Source organism: Lithobates pipiens, unplaced genomic scaffold, assembly GCF_037356315.1.
Source record: "Lithobates pipiens isolate NorthernLeopardFrog02 unplaced genomic scaffold, aLitPip1_a1.2 Scaffold_18, whole genome shotgun sequence".
NCBI lineage: Eukaryota > Metazoa > Chordata > Amphibia > Anura > Ranidae > Lithobates > Lithobates pipiens.
Genome location: NW_027507758.1, coordinates 547,452,083 through 547,466,673, shown reverse-complemented (window position 1 = coordinate 547,466,673; position 14,591 = coordinate 547,452,083). Strand labels below are relative to the sequence as shown.

Here is a 14,591-nt window from a genome sequence, read left to right as displayed (position 1 = left end):
TGTATGGGTTTCCTCCTACACTCCACAGACATCAGAGCATTTAGAACCCGAAGGTCAAGGACTGCGCTACAGGAGAGGCTGAACCTGCATGGAAAACCACCAAAAGTGGCAGCTAAGGCTTTCTTCTCTTCACACTGGCTGTGAGTTCCGTGAGGACAAAAAAGGGAATAGGCTGTTGTGTGGATGTTAATGCTTTATAGTTATGCACTGACTGATGTAGGCGGGGCTACTACCGCAAGTATGCTGCCATGAAGGCACTAGGTAAAAGTTTTGCCTATAGTCCTACTTGAAGATTTTCTTTTCAAATTTTTGATTGCAAAGTGGTGGGAGAGAATAGTTATGCCTAGTGCATCAACTGAAAGTTTGACTTGACAAATTTTGGGAAATGTTTAAAGTTCTCTCTATAAAGACAGGCGTCTCAATATTACTAAAAGTATTGGAACGCCTGCCTTTACACGCACATGAACTTTAATGGCTTCCCAGTCTTAGTCTGTAGGGTTCAGTATTGAGTTGGCCTACCCTTTGCAGCTACCTGGTGATCCTGCCAGTAAGTCTGTTTTGTTTCAACAAAACAAGCTGTTCTGTAGATGTAGAAATTAAAGGGTTGAGACAAACCATTTATCACTGACAGGAGTGCTACAATGGTCAGCTTTTATTTATTGTAAATAAATGTAAAACCTTTATCCCAAAGGGAAAAAAATGTTGTTCTAACTGCTAATAAAGTGTTGCCTGAAGTTCAGCTTCAGTTTGTTAATGCATCTAAATCTGCTAGTCCAGGGGTGTCTAACTCAATTTCATTGCGGGCCGCATCAGCAGCATGGTTGCTCTTGAAGGGCCGGTTGTATCTAGGGTGCGCTTCATACAGAGTGCAGGGTTCAGGAGTACATTATGAATAGAGTGCAGGGTTTATGGGTGCGCAAAGTGAAAAGTGCAGAGTTCAGGGGTGCACTGTGTACAGAGTGCAGGGTTTAGGGGTGCACTATGTACAGGAGGGCAGGGTTCAGGAGTGCTTTATGTATAGGGTGCAGAGTTCAAGGGTGAGCTATGCAGCGAATGCAGGGTTTAGGGGTGTGCTGCGTACAGAATACAGGGTGTACAACTCCAACTCCCCCCCACCCCTCCCATCCCTGGTAGCCACTGAGCAAAGCTGTTCAATGTAAACACAGAAGGCTTATGTTTGTACAAGTGGTAGCAGAGGACAGGAGTGGAGGTTGAGAGCCGGAGGAGGCAGAATGGAGTACTGTATTGCTGCAAATGTAAAACTGAGTATGAGGGCTACATGACAAGGCATGGTGGGCCGGATTAGGCCCGCAGGCTTTGTGTTTGACATATGTGTGCTAGTACATCTAACATACCTCACCCCCCAGACTTACAATGGCGCTATCCAAAGGTGCCCCCTTTGCGCCTTCATCCAGAGTAGGAGCCTAATATGTGTTGCTGGCCAGATCACCAGGTGAAAACAAAGGGGAAAACGCCTGAGAGCCTTGCAAATGGCTTGGCAAAGCTTGCCGTTCACATTGCCTTATAGGCTTTTTCCCCTCTGCTTTCACCTGGTGATCTGGTCAGTAACACACTTCCTATTTTAGCGTGCACCCACTCTGGAGCACAGGGGCATCTTTGAACAGCAGTCTTTTCAGTCTGGGGGGAGGGGAGTGTTAGATGTACTAGCATATTTATATACACTAACTGAGAAGCTGAACTTTATAAGCAGTTATGCCAACAGTTTTTTTTTTTCTTTTTGGGATAAAGGTTTTACATAAATGAATCAAATCTGATTATTGTAAGCACCCCTGTCAGTGTTAAATTTGTTGGAGGGTGCAGGGTGGTGTGGCCACAGTGATTCACACCACAGTCCAGTTGCATATAGAAAGAACTTATGATACAAGCCCGGCAGAAGTCAGCCCAACTGGGAACATGTGCAAATAAACAATAGATTGTAGCAGAGCAGATCTTAGCTGAACTGACAGCGTCTGTCTTTAGGGGCGAAATGCTTTCTGGCTGGTCCAAGCCCAAGCAGGGAGGTTTCCAAGAGAAACAATGGATCACTATTCTTTCCCTACTCGTCTGGAACCTCTCCCTGTCACTATTAATGTCCCTGACAAACTGGTGACCTGTCCCTACACTACCCACACTCTAAACGCGCCTCAAACTCAGGAGCCTTAAATAGACTCTGCCTGACCCAAGATGGCCAACAGAGTCACATGGGCTGTCAGCATCCAACAAGATCGCTGCCCCAGTGACCCAGTAAACCATAGAGGAACCATATTCCTCTTGACTTCATCTCCCTCTGCACTGCCTCTGCGGTTGATCGCCACCTGCAGTGGAGAAAATAGATTGCACCTGCCTGCAAATGGTTTGTCTCAACCCTGTAACTGTTTCATCAGCAGGGCAGCTTGTTCTATTGATAAACAACAATCTTATGGGCTAGATCTCACCAGGTAAAAATGAGGGAAAGTATACAAAAAAATTAAAATAAAAAATCGAATGTAGCAATCCCCTTTAAGAATTGGTAAGTCGTTTGTCTAAAGTTCAGCTTCCACATACAACTATTTTAACAGTCTTGCAGGAATGGAAAAATGCTGAATAAATGAAGGAATAAAATAAAACCTTTCCTGGAGAAAATACTGCTCACAGCTCGCTCTTGTGCTGGTTATCAAAGTTTATATTGGCTCATCCTCCCCATCAACAAAGATTGTGTGACCCCCCAAGCTACCCAGGGGATCGCACATCTGTACAGCGTTTGCACAACATTTTCTCCAGGAAAGATCCACATTTTGGCCCTTCTATTACTCTTCATTTATCCACATCAGCGAAGCTGTCAGCATAGCTTTATGTTAATATTTGGATACAGATCCACTTCAAAAATTGTAGGATAGGAATGCTTTACCATACTAAAATCCCAGATATATGTAGATGCCGAGCCACGGATCTACCATCACACACGACATTTATTTACACATGAGATTTTCATCAGCTGGGAAATAGCTGTTTAATTTTGATTTTTTTTTCTTCCTTTTTACTGCAAGCAAGCCTACTCTACATATTGCTAAACAACCCAAGCATCTGCTCATTGATTTTGATGGATGGTCTCGTTAGCATCAGATACTTTTTCATATTTCAAGGCAAATGCATAAGTGGGGGAAAAAAACGCCGCCATTTATCTTAATACCCAGTCTTGTAATATCACAATGCAAAAAATAAAAAAATAAAGAGACACAGGAAGCCACAATGAAAACGTATGCATTTATGCGCGGACAGATGTAGCACGAATTACCGGAAAACAAACGGCAGGCGCCGTCAGCACTTATGTGTCGGCAATTTAGTAAATAAGCCAGCTACCATATTGTAATAAATGGAAACCGAGCATTAGGCTGGATCAATTACTAAAGATTAAATTAAAATAATTAAGAGACGCTGTCAAAAAAGCAAATGGTGGCAAAATGTGAACATTTGTAACACTAGGTTGAGGCATGGAAGGTTTAGTAGCTTAACTGCATTATAATGGCTGGTGCAAACAACCCCTTATGGGGAGCTACAAAAGCACTGAGTAGTTTTAACACTTATTCTATCTTCTGATGTTTTTTCAAATGTATTGAAAGGTGTTCATTAAAATATTTTTCCTGTAATCTGTAACTTTTACTTAAAATTGAACTAAACCCTCCTATCCTTTAAAGCTAAGGAAGCTGCCATCTTAGCCTTGGTTTGATCTGTAGTACCATGATGCTGCACATGTGACCAGTTATGACTCCAGACATTTGATGGCTTCACAATTCAGTTGAGAGCACAAGCAATTATGATAATTTTCATTCACAGCACGCCTGAAATGTTACTGTTTTGGGAAAGAGTTAAATCGATGGGTTTAGTTCATCCTTAAAGTGACAATAAAGTTATTTTTTTTTTAAATAAGAAATATGTTATACTTACCTCCACTGTGCAGCTCATTTTGCACAGAGTGGCCCTGAACCTGGTCTTCTGGGGTCCCCTGGCAGCTCTCTCGGCTCCTCCCCACATCATATAACCCCCTGGGAGAAATCGCTCGCCCGGGGGGGTTACCTTGCGGGCACACTCCCGGTTCCAGCATTCGGCTTCCATGGATGCCGATTGCAGGACTCGGCCCAGCCCCACTGGCACCTGCGTCATTGGATTTGATTGACAGCAGCGGCGCCAATAGCTGCGCTGCTATCAATCTATCCAATCAAGAACTGAGAACTCCAGGCAGAGAGAGAGCGTGTCTCTGTGGGACAAGTTCAAGGCTATAGGTAAGTAAAAGGGGGGAGGCTGGAAGGCCGGTCACCGACAGGTGTTTTTTGACCTTAGTGCATAAGATGCATTAAGGTGAAAAAACACAAACCTTTACAACCCCTTTAAGTATGCAGATACTGAAGCAATGCTTTTTGGAACAAACTTACGAAATTTATTGAAAGGCAGAGACATAAGGGGGCTTAGCAGACCATATCCCAAGGTTCGCTGCTGTAGTGGTTAAGCCTCCATACACGGGCATCACACAACTGTGCCAAAATCCTTAATGAGGATCTGAACTGTGAAAGATATTCCAAAAAAAGTAAATCAGAGAGCAAAAGGTCTAGACCAGTCTTTTTTTAACTTTTTTACCCCAGAGGAACCCTTAAATAATTTTCAGGTCTTCAGGAACCCCTTCTAAAATTCATTGAGAGTCAGTGGGAAAAATGCCCCTTATGTTGCTGGTTAGTGATGGTCAGAATGCCACCCTTTCACAGGCCTTAAAAAGTCACTGGTGATGGTCATGTCGCTGCCTCTGCCAAGTGGTGTCAAAGCAATCAGAGGATGAAGATCTAGGCCAGTCTTTTTCAACTTTCTACCCCAGAGGAACACTTAAAAATTTTTCAGGTCTTCAGGAACCCCTTCTAAAATTCATTGAGCATCAGTGGGAAAAATGTCCCTTATGTTGCTGGTTAGTGATGGTCAGAATGCCACCCTTTCACAGACCTTAAAAAGTCATTAGTGATGGTCATGTCGCTGCCTCTGCCGAGTAGTGTCAAAGCAATCAGAGGTTGAAGGTCTAGGCCAGTCTTTTTCAACTTTTCTACCCCAGAGGAACACTTAAAAAATTTTCAGGTCTTCAGGAACCCCTTCTAAAATTCATTGAGCATCAGTGGGAAAAATGTCCCTTATGTTGCTGGTTAGTGATGGTCAGAATGCCACCCTTTCACAGGCCTTAAAAAGTCACTGGTGATGGTCATGTCGCTGCCTCTGCCGAGTGGTGTTAAAGCAATCAGAGGGTGAAGGTCTAGGCCAGTCTTTTTCAACTTTTCTACAACAGAGGAACACTTAAATAATTTTCAGGTCTTGAGGTACTCCTTCTAAAATTCACTTAGTGTCAGTGAGAAAAATGCCACTTAAGTTGCTGGTTAGAGGTGGTCAGAATGCCAACCTTTTAGAGAGCTAAAAAGATCACCAGTGTCATGCCACTGCCTCTGAAGAGTGGTGTCAAAGCCAATCAGAGGGTGAAGGTCTAGACCAGCATATTTCTAAGTTTCTACCCCAGAGGAACCCTTAAATAATGTTCAGGTTTTAGGGAAACTCTTCTAAAATTCACTGGCCGCCAGTGGAAGGAAGTAGCCATCTTGGTACAGATGTAACAATTGTCGTTCTCATGTCAATGTTACACTTTAGATGACCTGTGGAGGGATATTCAAAAAGCAGCTGGAATTGTGGAGGAAGTACAGATCCACAGAACGAGGCAGGAAAATTCTTGAATTCTCAAAATTCTCAAACAATTAAAACAGTAAGTAGCAAAAATAATGGTATCACCAAATCTCACTCCATACTTCCTGAGACTAGAAGTCAAAGGCAGTAGAGCTTTTCACAGATATACAACTATGGGGCTCAAGGCACAGGTTTGCCTAGGCAAAGGAGGTGAAGAAAAAGGTAAATCTTTCAGGGTTAATTTTTGCACCGTTCAGATTTCTAGATGTTCCATATAAAATATCAAACTTTTACTTTTTGAGTTCAGGTTCACCTTTATGATTCCTGAGTATGAGCAACCTAAAATTGCTAAATGTGAACAGGAAGTCACTGAAGGTGTTAAAGACAATCCAGTGAAGATCATGCAGGCTGATGCTGACTTAAAGTGGAACGTTAATCAGAAAAGTACGTCTTGCTGGGTCACTTCAAGCTGGCCCCTTTTGCAGGTATATATATATATATATATATATATATATATATATATATATATATAAATTCCATAAATATATACCATAGTTTGTAGATGCTATAAAATCACATAAACCAATCGATATATGCTTATTGAGTTTTTTTTTTTTTTTTTTTTTAGCAAAAATGTGTAGCAGAATATATATTGGCCAAAATTTATGAAGAAGCTAGGATTTTTTTTATTTATTTTTATCAGATATGTTTTATAGCAGAAAGTAAAACATATAGGGGGTTATTTACGAAAGGCAAATGACACTTTGCACTGAAATGCAGTCACTCTGAATCCAAGGGGTAGATTTGAAATGAGTGGAAGCTCTGCTGATTTTATCATCCAATCATGTGCAAGCTAAAACGCAGTTTTTTTTTTTTTCCTTGCATGTCCCCCTCGGATCTACAGCGACTTTACTTCCAAGAACACTTGTAGTGCAAAGTGGATTTTCTTTTAGTAAATAACCCCCAATGTTTTTTTTTTTTTCTTTTTCAAAATCGTCGGCCTTGTTTGTTTGAAGTGTAAAAAATAAAAAACGCAGTGGTAATCAAATACCAACAAAAGAAAGCTCTATATGTGGGGGGAAAAAAGTACATTAATTGTATTTGAGTACAGCGCTGCACGACCGCACAATTGTCAGTTAAAGTAACACAGTGCCCTATCGCAAAAAAATGGCCTGGTCATTTGGGGGGGTAAATCTTTGGGAGGTCTAGTGGTTAATTCTGATGGATACATAGACTTGCAAATAGACTGAAAAAAAAAAAAGAATAAAACAGAAAATCAATTTTTCTGGCAAAGTTTGTCCACAAAGGATTTCCTATACAAATGTCTACTGCCTTCCTTGACTCAAAGTCACTTTAAGTTACCACTGTATTTATTTTCCTATGGCGGCTTAGAATTGATCCGCGGCCCTGGGGCAGTGCACAAAAATAGTCAACCTGCTTTAGGCAGCTGCTAGGAGAGGTGTCTCTGAATTAACAATAAACCATTGCAGTGGATTTGTGCTGTAACTGACTTATTGGATCTTCTGCAGTCGAAAATGTAGCGCCGGTCTCAGCAGCAGCCCTAATCACACGAATCCTACCTCGCCTCTGATATTAAGTCTGCACATCGCGAGGGGTCATGTGACATCAATAACCTAAGTCAGAGATCTGCGCATGAAATGAGTGATTTAAGCCCAGCTTATCCGTGATGAGGAAAGGGGTTTTACTTTGTTAAAATGAAAGCAATTCAAAGTCTCGTACAGAAGCTGTATCCTCTTGCCACGGAAGCATTGAACCCTTTCGCTGCCAGGCCCTGCGCTCCAATTGAAACCTCTGGTGGCCAGACCGTTTTTGCAATATTTCACTTTTTGATTTTAGTTTATTTTTTTTCATTTACAGCTTCCGGGGTTTATAAAAAGAGACACCCTAAAGCATGCATTTTTTTGAAAGCACAGGACCAGTAGAATGAAAAGACAGTCCTGCTAATTTTTAAGGTGATGTAGTAGCTGCGCAAATGTTTATCAAACTGATATTTTTGGGTGAAAATACAGAATTTACGGTTAAAAAAAAAAAAAGAAAATACACTAAATTCATTACCAATGCACACAAACACAACATCATTTACACAATTCCTACTAAATCTAAAAAATACAATATTTGTAATATTTGACTTTTTATTTTTCGCTTACAACTATTAGAGTTTGTAAATGACCCCCGAACTGCACTTTTTTCTTGAAAGCACAGGGTTGATAGAATAAAACGTTGGTTCTGCTGATTTCACTGGTTCTGTGATAGTTGCACGAATGTTTATCAAGACAATCAGTGCAGCTGCCGATCAGCGTTTTCTGACAGCGGAAAATCTTTTGGTCAGAACACAATAGCACAGTATGGAGGATTCCTCCATATACCTCATGGGGGAATCCAATCATTTTTTTATTTTATTCAGCCCTTTGGCTGATTGCAAAAAATAAAAAATAATAACTAAAATAATACCCAGCTTAACCGTGTATGGCCAGCTCCAAATTTCCAATTATGAGACGTATAAAGGAATGAACAAACTAAAGCCTCATACACAGGATAGGACTTTGTACAAACTTTCCCTTGGATTTTTGTACAAAGGGCGTCGGCCCTGAACTTGTATTGCATACACACAGCAGGACTTTTTCAGCCAACTTTCACCAAATCATGTGGTTTTTCTGCTCTTTACCGCCACCTTTGGTCAACTTCTGTATTGTTGTCTGATCTTTTGCATTGGTTCTGAGCATGCCTCTTTGTACTTTGTACAAAAGTCCTATGGTTTTCTGTACACACAATCAGACTTTGCTCTATCGGACTTTTGTTGCCAGAAAGTTTGTCCGTTCGTACAGCCAACAAAAGTCAGATGAAAACCAAAAAAGTTTGTCCGATGGAGCGTACACACGGTTGGATGTTGCTCCAAAACAGCTAATTTGCATGTTTGTTGTCAAAAAGTCTGATCGTGTGTACGGGCCTTTAGAGCAGGCTCAACTGAAGTAAAGCCTCATACACACGATCGGACTTTGTACAAACTTTCCCGTGGACTTTTGTACAAAGGGCGTAGTCCACAAGTTTGTATTGCATACACACGATCAGACTTTTTGACAACAAACACGAACGTAGTGACGTCACAACGTACGGACGACACTTCAAAAGAAGATGTTCAATGACTCCAGCGCCACCTTTGGTCAACTTCTGTATTGTAGTCTGATCTTTTGCATTGGTTCTGAGAATGCGTGTTTGTACCTTGTACAAAAGTCCGATGCTTTTGCGTACACACGATCGGACTTTGCTCCATCGGACTTATGTTGTCAAAATGTTTGTCCGTTCGCACAGCCAACAAAAGTCTGATGAAAACAGAAAAAGTTTGTCCGATGGAGCGTACACACGGTCGGATGTTGCTCCAAAACAGCTAATTTGCATGTTTGTTGTCAAAAAGTCCGACCGTGTGTACGGGCCTTAAGAGATGAGTTTGGGTGAGTTGGTATATACATACTGTGTTTCCTGCTGAAAATAAAGGCCCATACACACGGTCGGACTTTTTGACAACAAACATGCAAATTAGCTGTTTTGGAGCAACATCCGACCGTGTGTACGCTCCATCGGACAAACTTTTTCTGTTTTCATCGGACTTTTGTTGGCTGTGCGAACGGACAAACTTTCTGGCAACAAAAGTCCGATGGAGCAAAGTCTGACCGTGTGTACGCAAAAGCATCGGACTTTGTACAAGGTACAAACACGCATGCTCAGAACCAATGCAAAAGATCAGACTACAATACAGAAGTTGACCAAAGGTGGCTCTGGAGTCATTGAACGTCCTCTTTTGAAGTGGCGTCAGTATGTTGTGACGTCACTATGTTCTTGTTTGTTATCAAAAAGTCAGACCGTGTGTATGCAATACAAACTTGTGGACCACGCCCTTTGTACAAAAATCCACAGAAAAGTTTGTACAAAGTCCGACCGTGTGTATGAGGCTTTAGACCTACCCTGAAAATAAAACCTACCCTGAAAATAAGACCAACCCTGAAAATAAGACCGACCCTGAAAATAAGACATACTGTGATTTTCAGGGATGGCTGCTATATAAGCCTAACCCCCGAAAAATAAGACCTAGTTTAAAGTGATTGTAAAATCCTGAAATCTTCTCTATAAAGCCCCATACACACAATCAGACTTTGTACAAACTTTCCCATGGACTTTTGTACAAAGGGCGTTGGCCATAAGTTTGTATTGCATACAAACGATCTGACTTTTTAGGCAACAAACACGAACGTAGTGACATTTCAACGTACTGGTGACACTTCAAAAGAGGACATTCAATTACTCCAGCGCCACCTTTGGTCAACTTCTGTATTGTTGTCTGATCTTTTGCATTGGCTCTGAGCATGCGTGTTTGTACTTTGTACAAAAGTCCGATGGTTTTGTGTGCACACGATCGGACTTTGCTCCATCAGACTTATGTTGTCAAAAAGCTCGTCCGCACAGCCAACAAAAGTCAGATAAAAACCGAAAAAGTTTGTCCGATGGAGCGTACACACAGTCGGATGTTGCTCCAAAACAACTAATTTGCATGTTTGTTGTCAAAAAGTCCGATCGTGTGTGCGGGCCTTTATAGACCCTTTTCACACTGAGGCAGTTTTCAGACATTTTAGCACTAAAAATAGCGCCTGTAAAGCGTCTGAAAAATACCTCTCATGCCTTCCCAGTGTGAAAACCCAAGTGCTTTCACACTGGGGCGGTGCGCTTGCAGGACGGGGAAAAAAAGTCCTGCAAGCAACATCTTTGGGGTGGTGTAGGAGCGCTGTATACAGTGCTCCTTCACCAGCCCTGCCCATTGGAATGAATGGGCGCGCCTGTGAAAAAAAAAAAGAAAGTTTTTTCAATTTTCAGGTAAAAAAATAAATAAATAAAAAAAGAGCACTAAGGTTCCAGTTCTTTATTGTTTCTCTGACTTCAAATATATATTTTTCTTGCCAGCCCTGCGCTACCTTGTAACTGTCCATGTCCTTCATTTTAAAATTCAGAGGCAGCAAGAACACAATATCCTTTGAAATCAAAAACTCATAAAAGTATCAGTCAGAAGATTCCCGCTAGCGTGCGGCTAATGCCGTTTCTCTAGCAGTGTGTCACTCAGAGGGTGCAGGCTGTGAGAAGGCATAATAACAGGCGGCTTTTACCAGTCCGGTCACTGCAGCCGCCTCAGCTCACATTTTACCCGCTGTGCCGACACACAGACATAATACTTCAGTCAAGTGAAACGTTCGCTCAAAGCCAGCGCTGGGCAAAAAACACCATAGTTGGTGAGGAGCTACAAGTCCCAGCATGCCATGCTCGCTAGCTGTTCCCTTACTACTACTTAGAGTTAAAAAAAAGTCTTGATTATATATATATATATATATATATATATATATATATATATATATATATATATATATATATGTTGTGCACAGTAGTTTTATTATGCAATCAATGTGCGATTCGATCAGAACGATTAGATGCATATACAATGAAACAGCTACAACTTCACTTCTGATTGATTTACATTGGATCCCATCCAACAGATCATCCAGAGTGGAAAATTATTGATTGTTTTGCAAGCACTGAACTACTCTATCCATGAATTCAGTTGATCTGATTATGGGATTACATTGGTGAAACAGACTAATAATGTGGGATCTTAAATTACAATCATATCTTGACTATCAATCAAAATCTATTTTAACGTGTTTAGCATATCAACGGAAAAAGGTTTTCAACTATAGATTGATTATTCCTATCGGAGGAGATTATTTGGAAAATAAATCAAGCATTTACCGAAACGTGCATGACCACTATTAGTAGGTCTGTTCTAATCTTTTTGGTTCTAAAACGGTCAGAACCTGTGAAAATTGGATGTGACTCTGTGGACCAGCTATGACACGGGTGACTCAACCTTGACCAGGGTAGATCAGAGCTCACCTCCATACTTGACCTCTTACAAAAAACTGCACACAACTACACCTTCCTATAACCCCTAGGAAAAACCACACTACTAGTAGTTGGAGTTAAATGGCCGAATTGGCCTTTTATTAAACAAGACCTTATAAATAACAAAACATAATAAGTACGGTATACCAATACTGTTTTTGGCTAAGCACTTGCCGACCGCCGCATGTACATTTACGTCGGCAGAATGGCATGGCCTGGCAAATGGGCATACAGGTACGTCCCTTTGGATTAGCCGTCTTGTGGTCACGTGTGTGCCGCCGCTGGCACACTTGCGACCCTGCCGGGAGCTCGGTGAGTCGGATCGCGGGTCCCGCGGACTCTATCGCCGCGGGAATACCCGCGATCATCTCATGGAGCTAAAGAACGAGGAGATGCTAACGTAAACAAGCATGTCCTTGTTCTGCCTAGTGACACTGTCACTGATCATAGCTCCCTGTGATCGGGAGCTATGATCAGTGAAGTGCCATTCGTAGCCCATCACCCTAACAGTTAGAAACACTCCCCTGGGCACACAACCCCTCCCTAGCCCCCTAGTGGTTAACCCCTTCACTGCCAGTGACATTTTTACAGTAATCAATGCAGTTTTTTGTTAGCATTGATTGCTGTATTAATGCCAATGGTCCCAAAAATGTGTCAAAATTGTCCGATGTGTCTGCCATAATTTCATTACCAGCCATTGTTAAAAAAAAAAATTATTAATAAAAATGCCATAAAACGAACCCCTATTTTGTAGATGCTACATCTTTTGCGCAAACCAATCAATAATCGCTCATTGTGATTTATTTTTACCAAAAATATGTAGAAAAATACGTATCGGCCTAAACTGAGGTAAAAAATAGTTTTTTATATATTTTTTGGGGATATATATTATAGCAAAAAGTAAAAAATAATGCGTTTTTTTTTTTTCAAAATTGTCGCTCTATTTTTGTTTATAAAAAAATAAAAACCACAGAGGTGATCAAATACCACCAAAAGAAAGCTCTATTTGTGGGAAAAAAGGGTGTAAATTTTGTTTGGGAGCCACGTCGCACTTCTGCAGAATTGTCAGTTAAAGTGACGCAGTGTCAAATCGTAAAATGTGCTCTGGTCTTTGGCCAGCAAAATGGTCTGGGGCTTAAGTGGTTAATACAAGTAACAATGGTTGCAGGTCCTTGAAAATACCATATAAGTAAAACTTTGTGTCTGTGGCACCAGTTAGCTAAGTTATGACCCCAGCCGCCAAACACCACCTAAGGGACTAACCCAGCTGGCCTCAGACACCCACCAGATTTACCATTACCCGGTCACTATGGATTGAAGCACTGGAGGGATGCCATACTTAAGATGGGTCCCCACCGTTTTACCAATAACACCAGGTTTAGACCCCTGTCAAGCGAACCTAAACCACTCCTACCTAGCACTATAGTCTCCTGCTCCTCCCAATTACCTAATCTACTTGACTAATCAGGTAAGCGGCAGTACTGACCACATCACTTAATATTGATAACCCCTTCTGCCTGGTTCCCCTTCCACCCAGTCATGTAAGCCCTCTGCCTATTTTTTTCCTTCTCAGCTCAGGGCATACCTTTATACAGGGCTTTCCTTACTATTCTGGCAGTAAGGAGCAGTGCGGGAGGGAAGGTATGGTGAGTACTGTATTTGCATCTGTAGAGGTCAGTATTAGGACCAGTGCTGATGGACTTTGATGGCAAAGCTTTTAATACCCGTTTGAGACTCCATTCAAGCATAAATGCAAATAGCCAGGCTTTTGTTTTTGCTTTTTTTGTGCATTGTGTAGAACTGCATAGCCCCATAGACTTTCCAATGGCAGCACCTGAAAAACATGCATGGAGGCAAGTTTTTCAAGCATTGTTCAGGTGTCCTATAAAGTCTGAGGCCAAAAATGCACTATTCTGCCCCAAAGAAGCTCATGTACTTTCCTGAGATTCACATGAAAGTTGACAAGTGATACAAAGCCCAGGTGTGAACTGGTCTGTTGGGAATAATGGGATACTTTGTCCTGAGTGATGTCAAATTTTGAGAATCGAATGACAAAATGCTCAGGTGTAAAATGGTGGACTGAGATGCTGTGGAGACCATTTATTGCATAGACCTGTATTGGAAGAGAAGCAATTCTGAAGTGAACAAATGTCAGTCGGCATTGGCCCTCAAAGTGAACCTGCTGCAGTGCCCTGCATGAGAAAACTATAGATTCCTTTTTAAAGTGCAAAGGCTTCTTTAGGACAATACACTTGCAAAATCTTGTCTGGTGATGGTCTTTGATGCAGGCCTTCACTTAAAAAATTAACTTGGAACTAAGCAGCCCCCCCCCCTCTCTGCAATCTAAACCACAACTTTTTGACTTGCTCCAGTCTGATTATGGCCCTTAGAGAGAGCAGATCTTTCTCCAATGATGGACAACCATGTAATGGACACTGGGAGCAAGGCTTGGATTTCTTCTCTGAATAAGGACAATAAAGCTTCCCTTCTGGAGTGGAAAGAAAGGTGTAATATTAATCTTGAGCAGGTTAATAGTCAGAGGGAATATGGTGGCCCTCCTGCAGACTGGGTTGGAGAGGCTCTTTCACTTGGGACTGAAATATTTATTAACAATATCCTTCAAGATGAAGATAAATAAATTCCACCTTTGCAAACTGATGGAACATCGTATGAGTTTGTCTCCTAGACTGTTGTAGACTGAGTGATGGGATCACTGTTTGTTATGGGTTTATTGTTAAGTAGGTCTCTCCCATTGTGTGCCTCCGAGGTGTGCATTCCCAAATTGTTAATTAAGTCACCTATTGTTTCTGTCTGTTGGTTAAATTGGCTAACTCTTGGAGGTTCCTATGATGGGATTAGCCTTGTGTCAACTCTACCTCGTTATCTAAACCATTGTGAGGTTTGGGGTAAATATTTGGTTTTATTGACCTACTTTTTAATAAACA

The 14,591-nt window shown here is 41.4% G+C and overlaps 1 protein-coding gene across 3 annotated transcripts in view; it reads right to left on the bottom strand.

Annotated features, from left to right (window-relative positions):
• KLHL29 (kelch like family member 29) overlaps positions 1-14,591 on the bottom strand; it is a 1,407,189-nt gene that overhangs the window by 1,249,371 nt on the left and 143,227 nt on the right. The window lies entirely within an intron of this gene.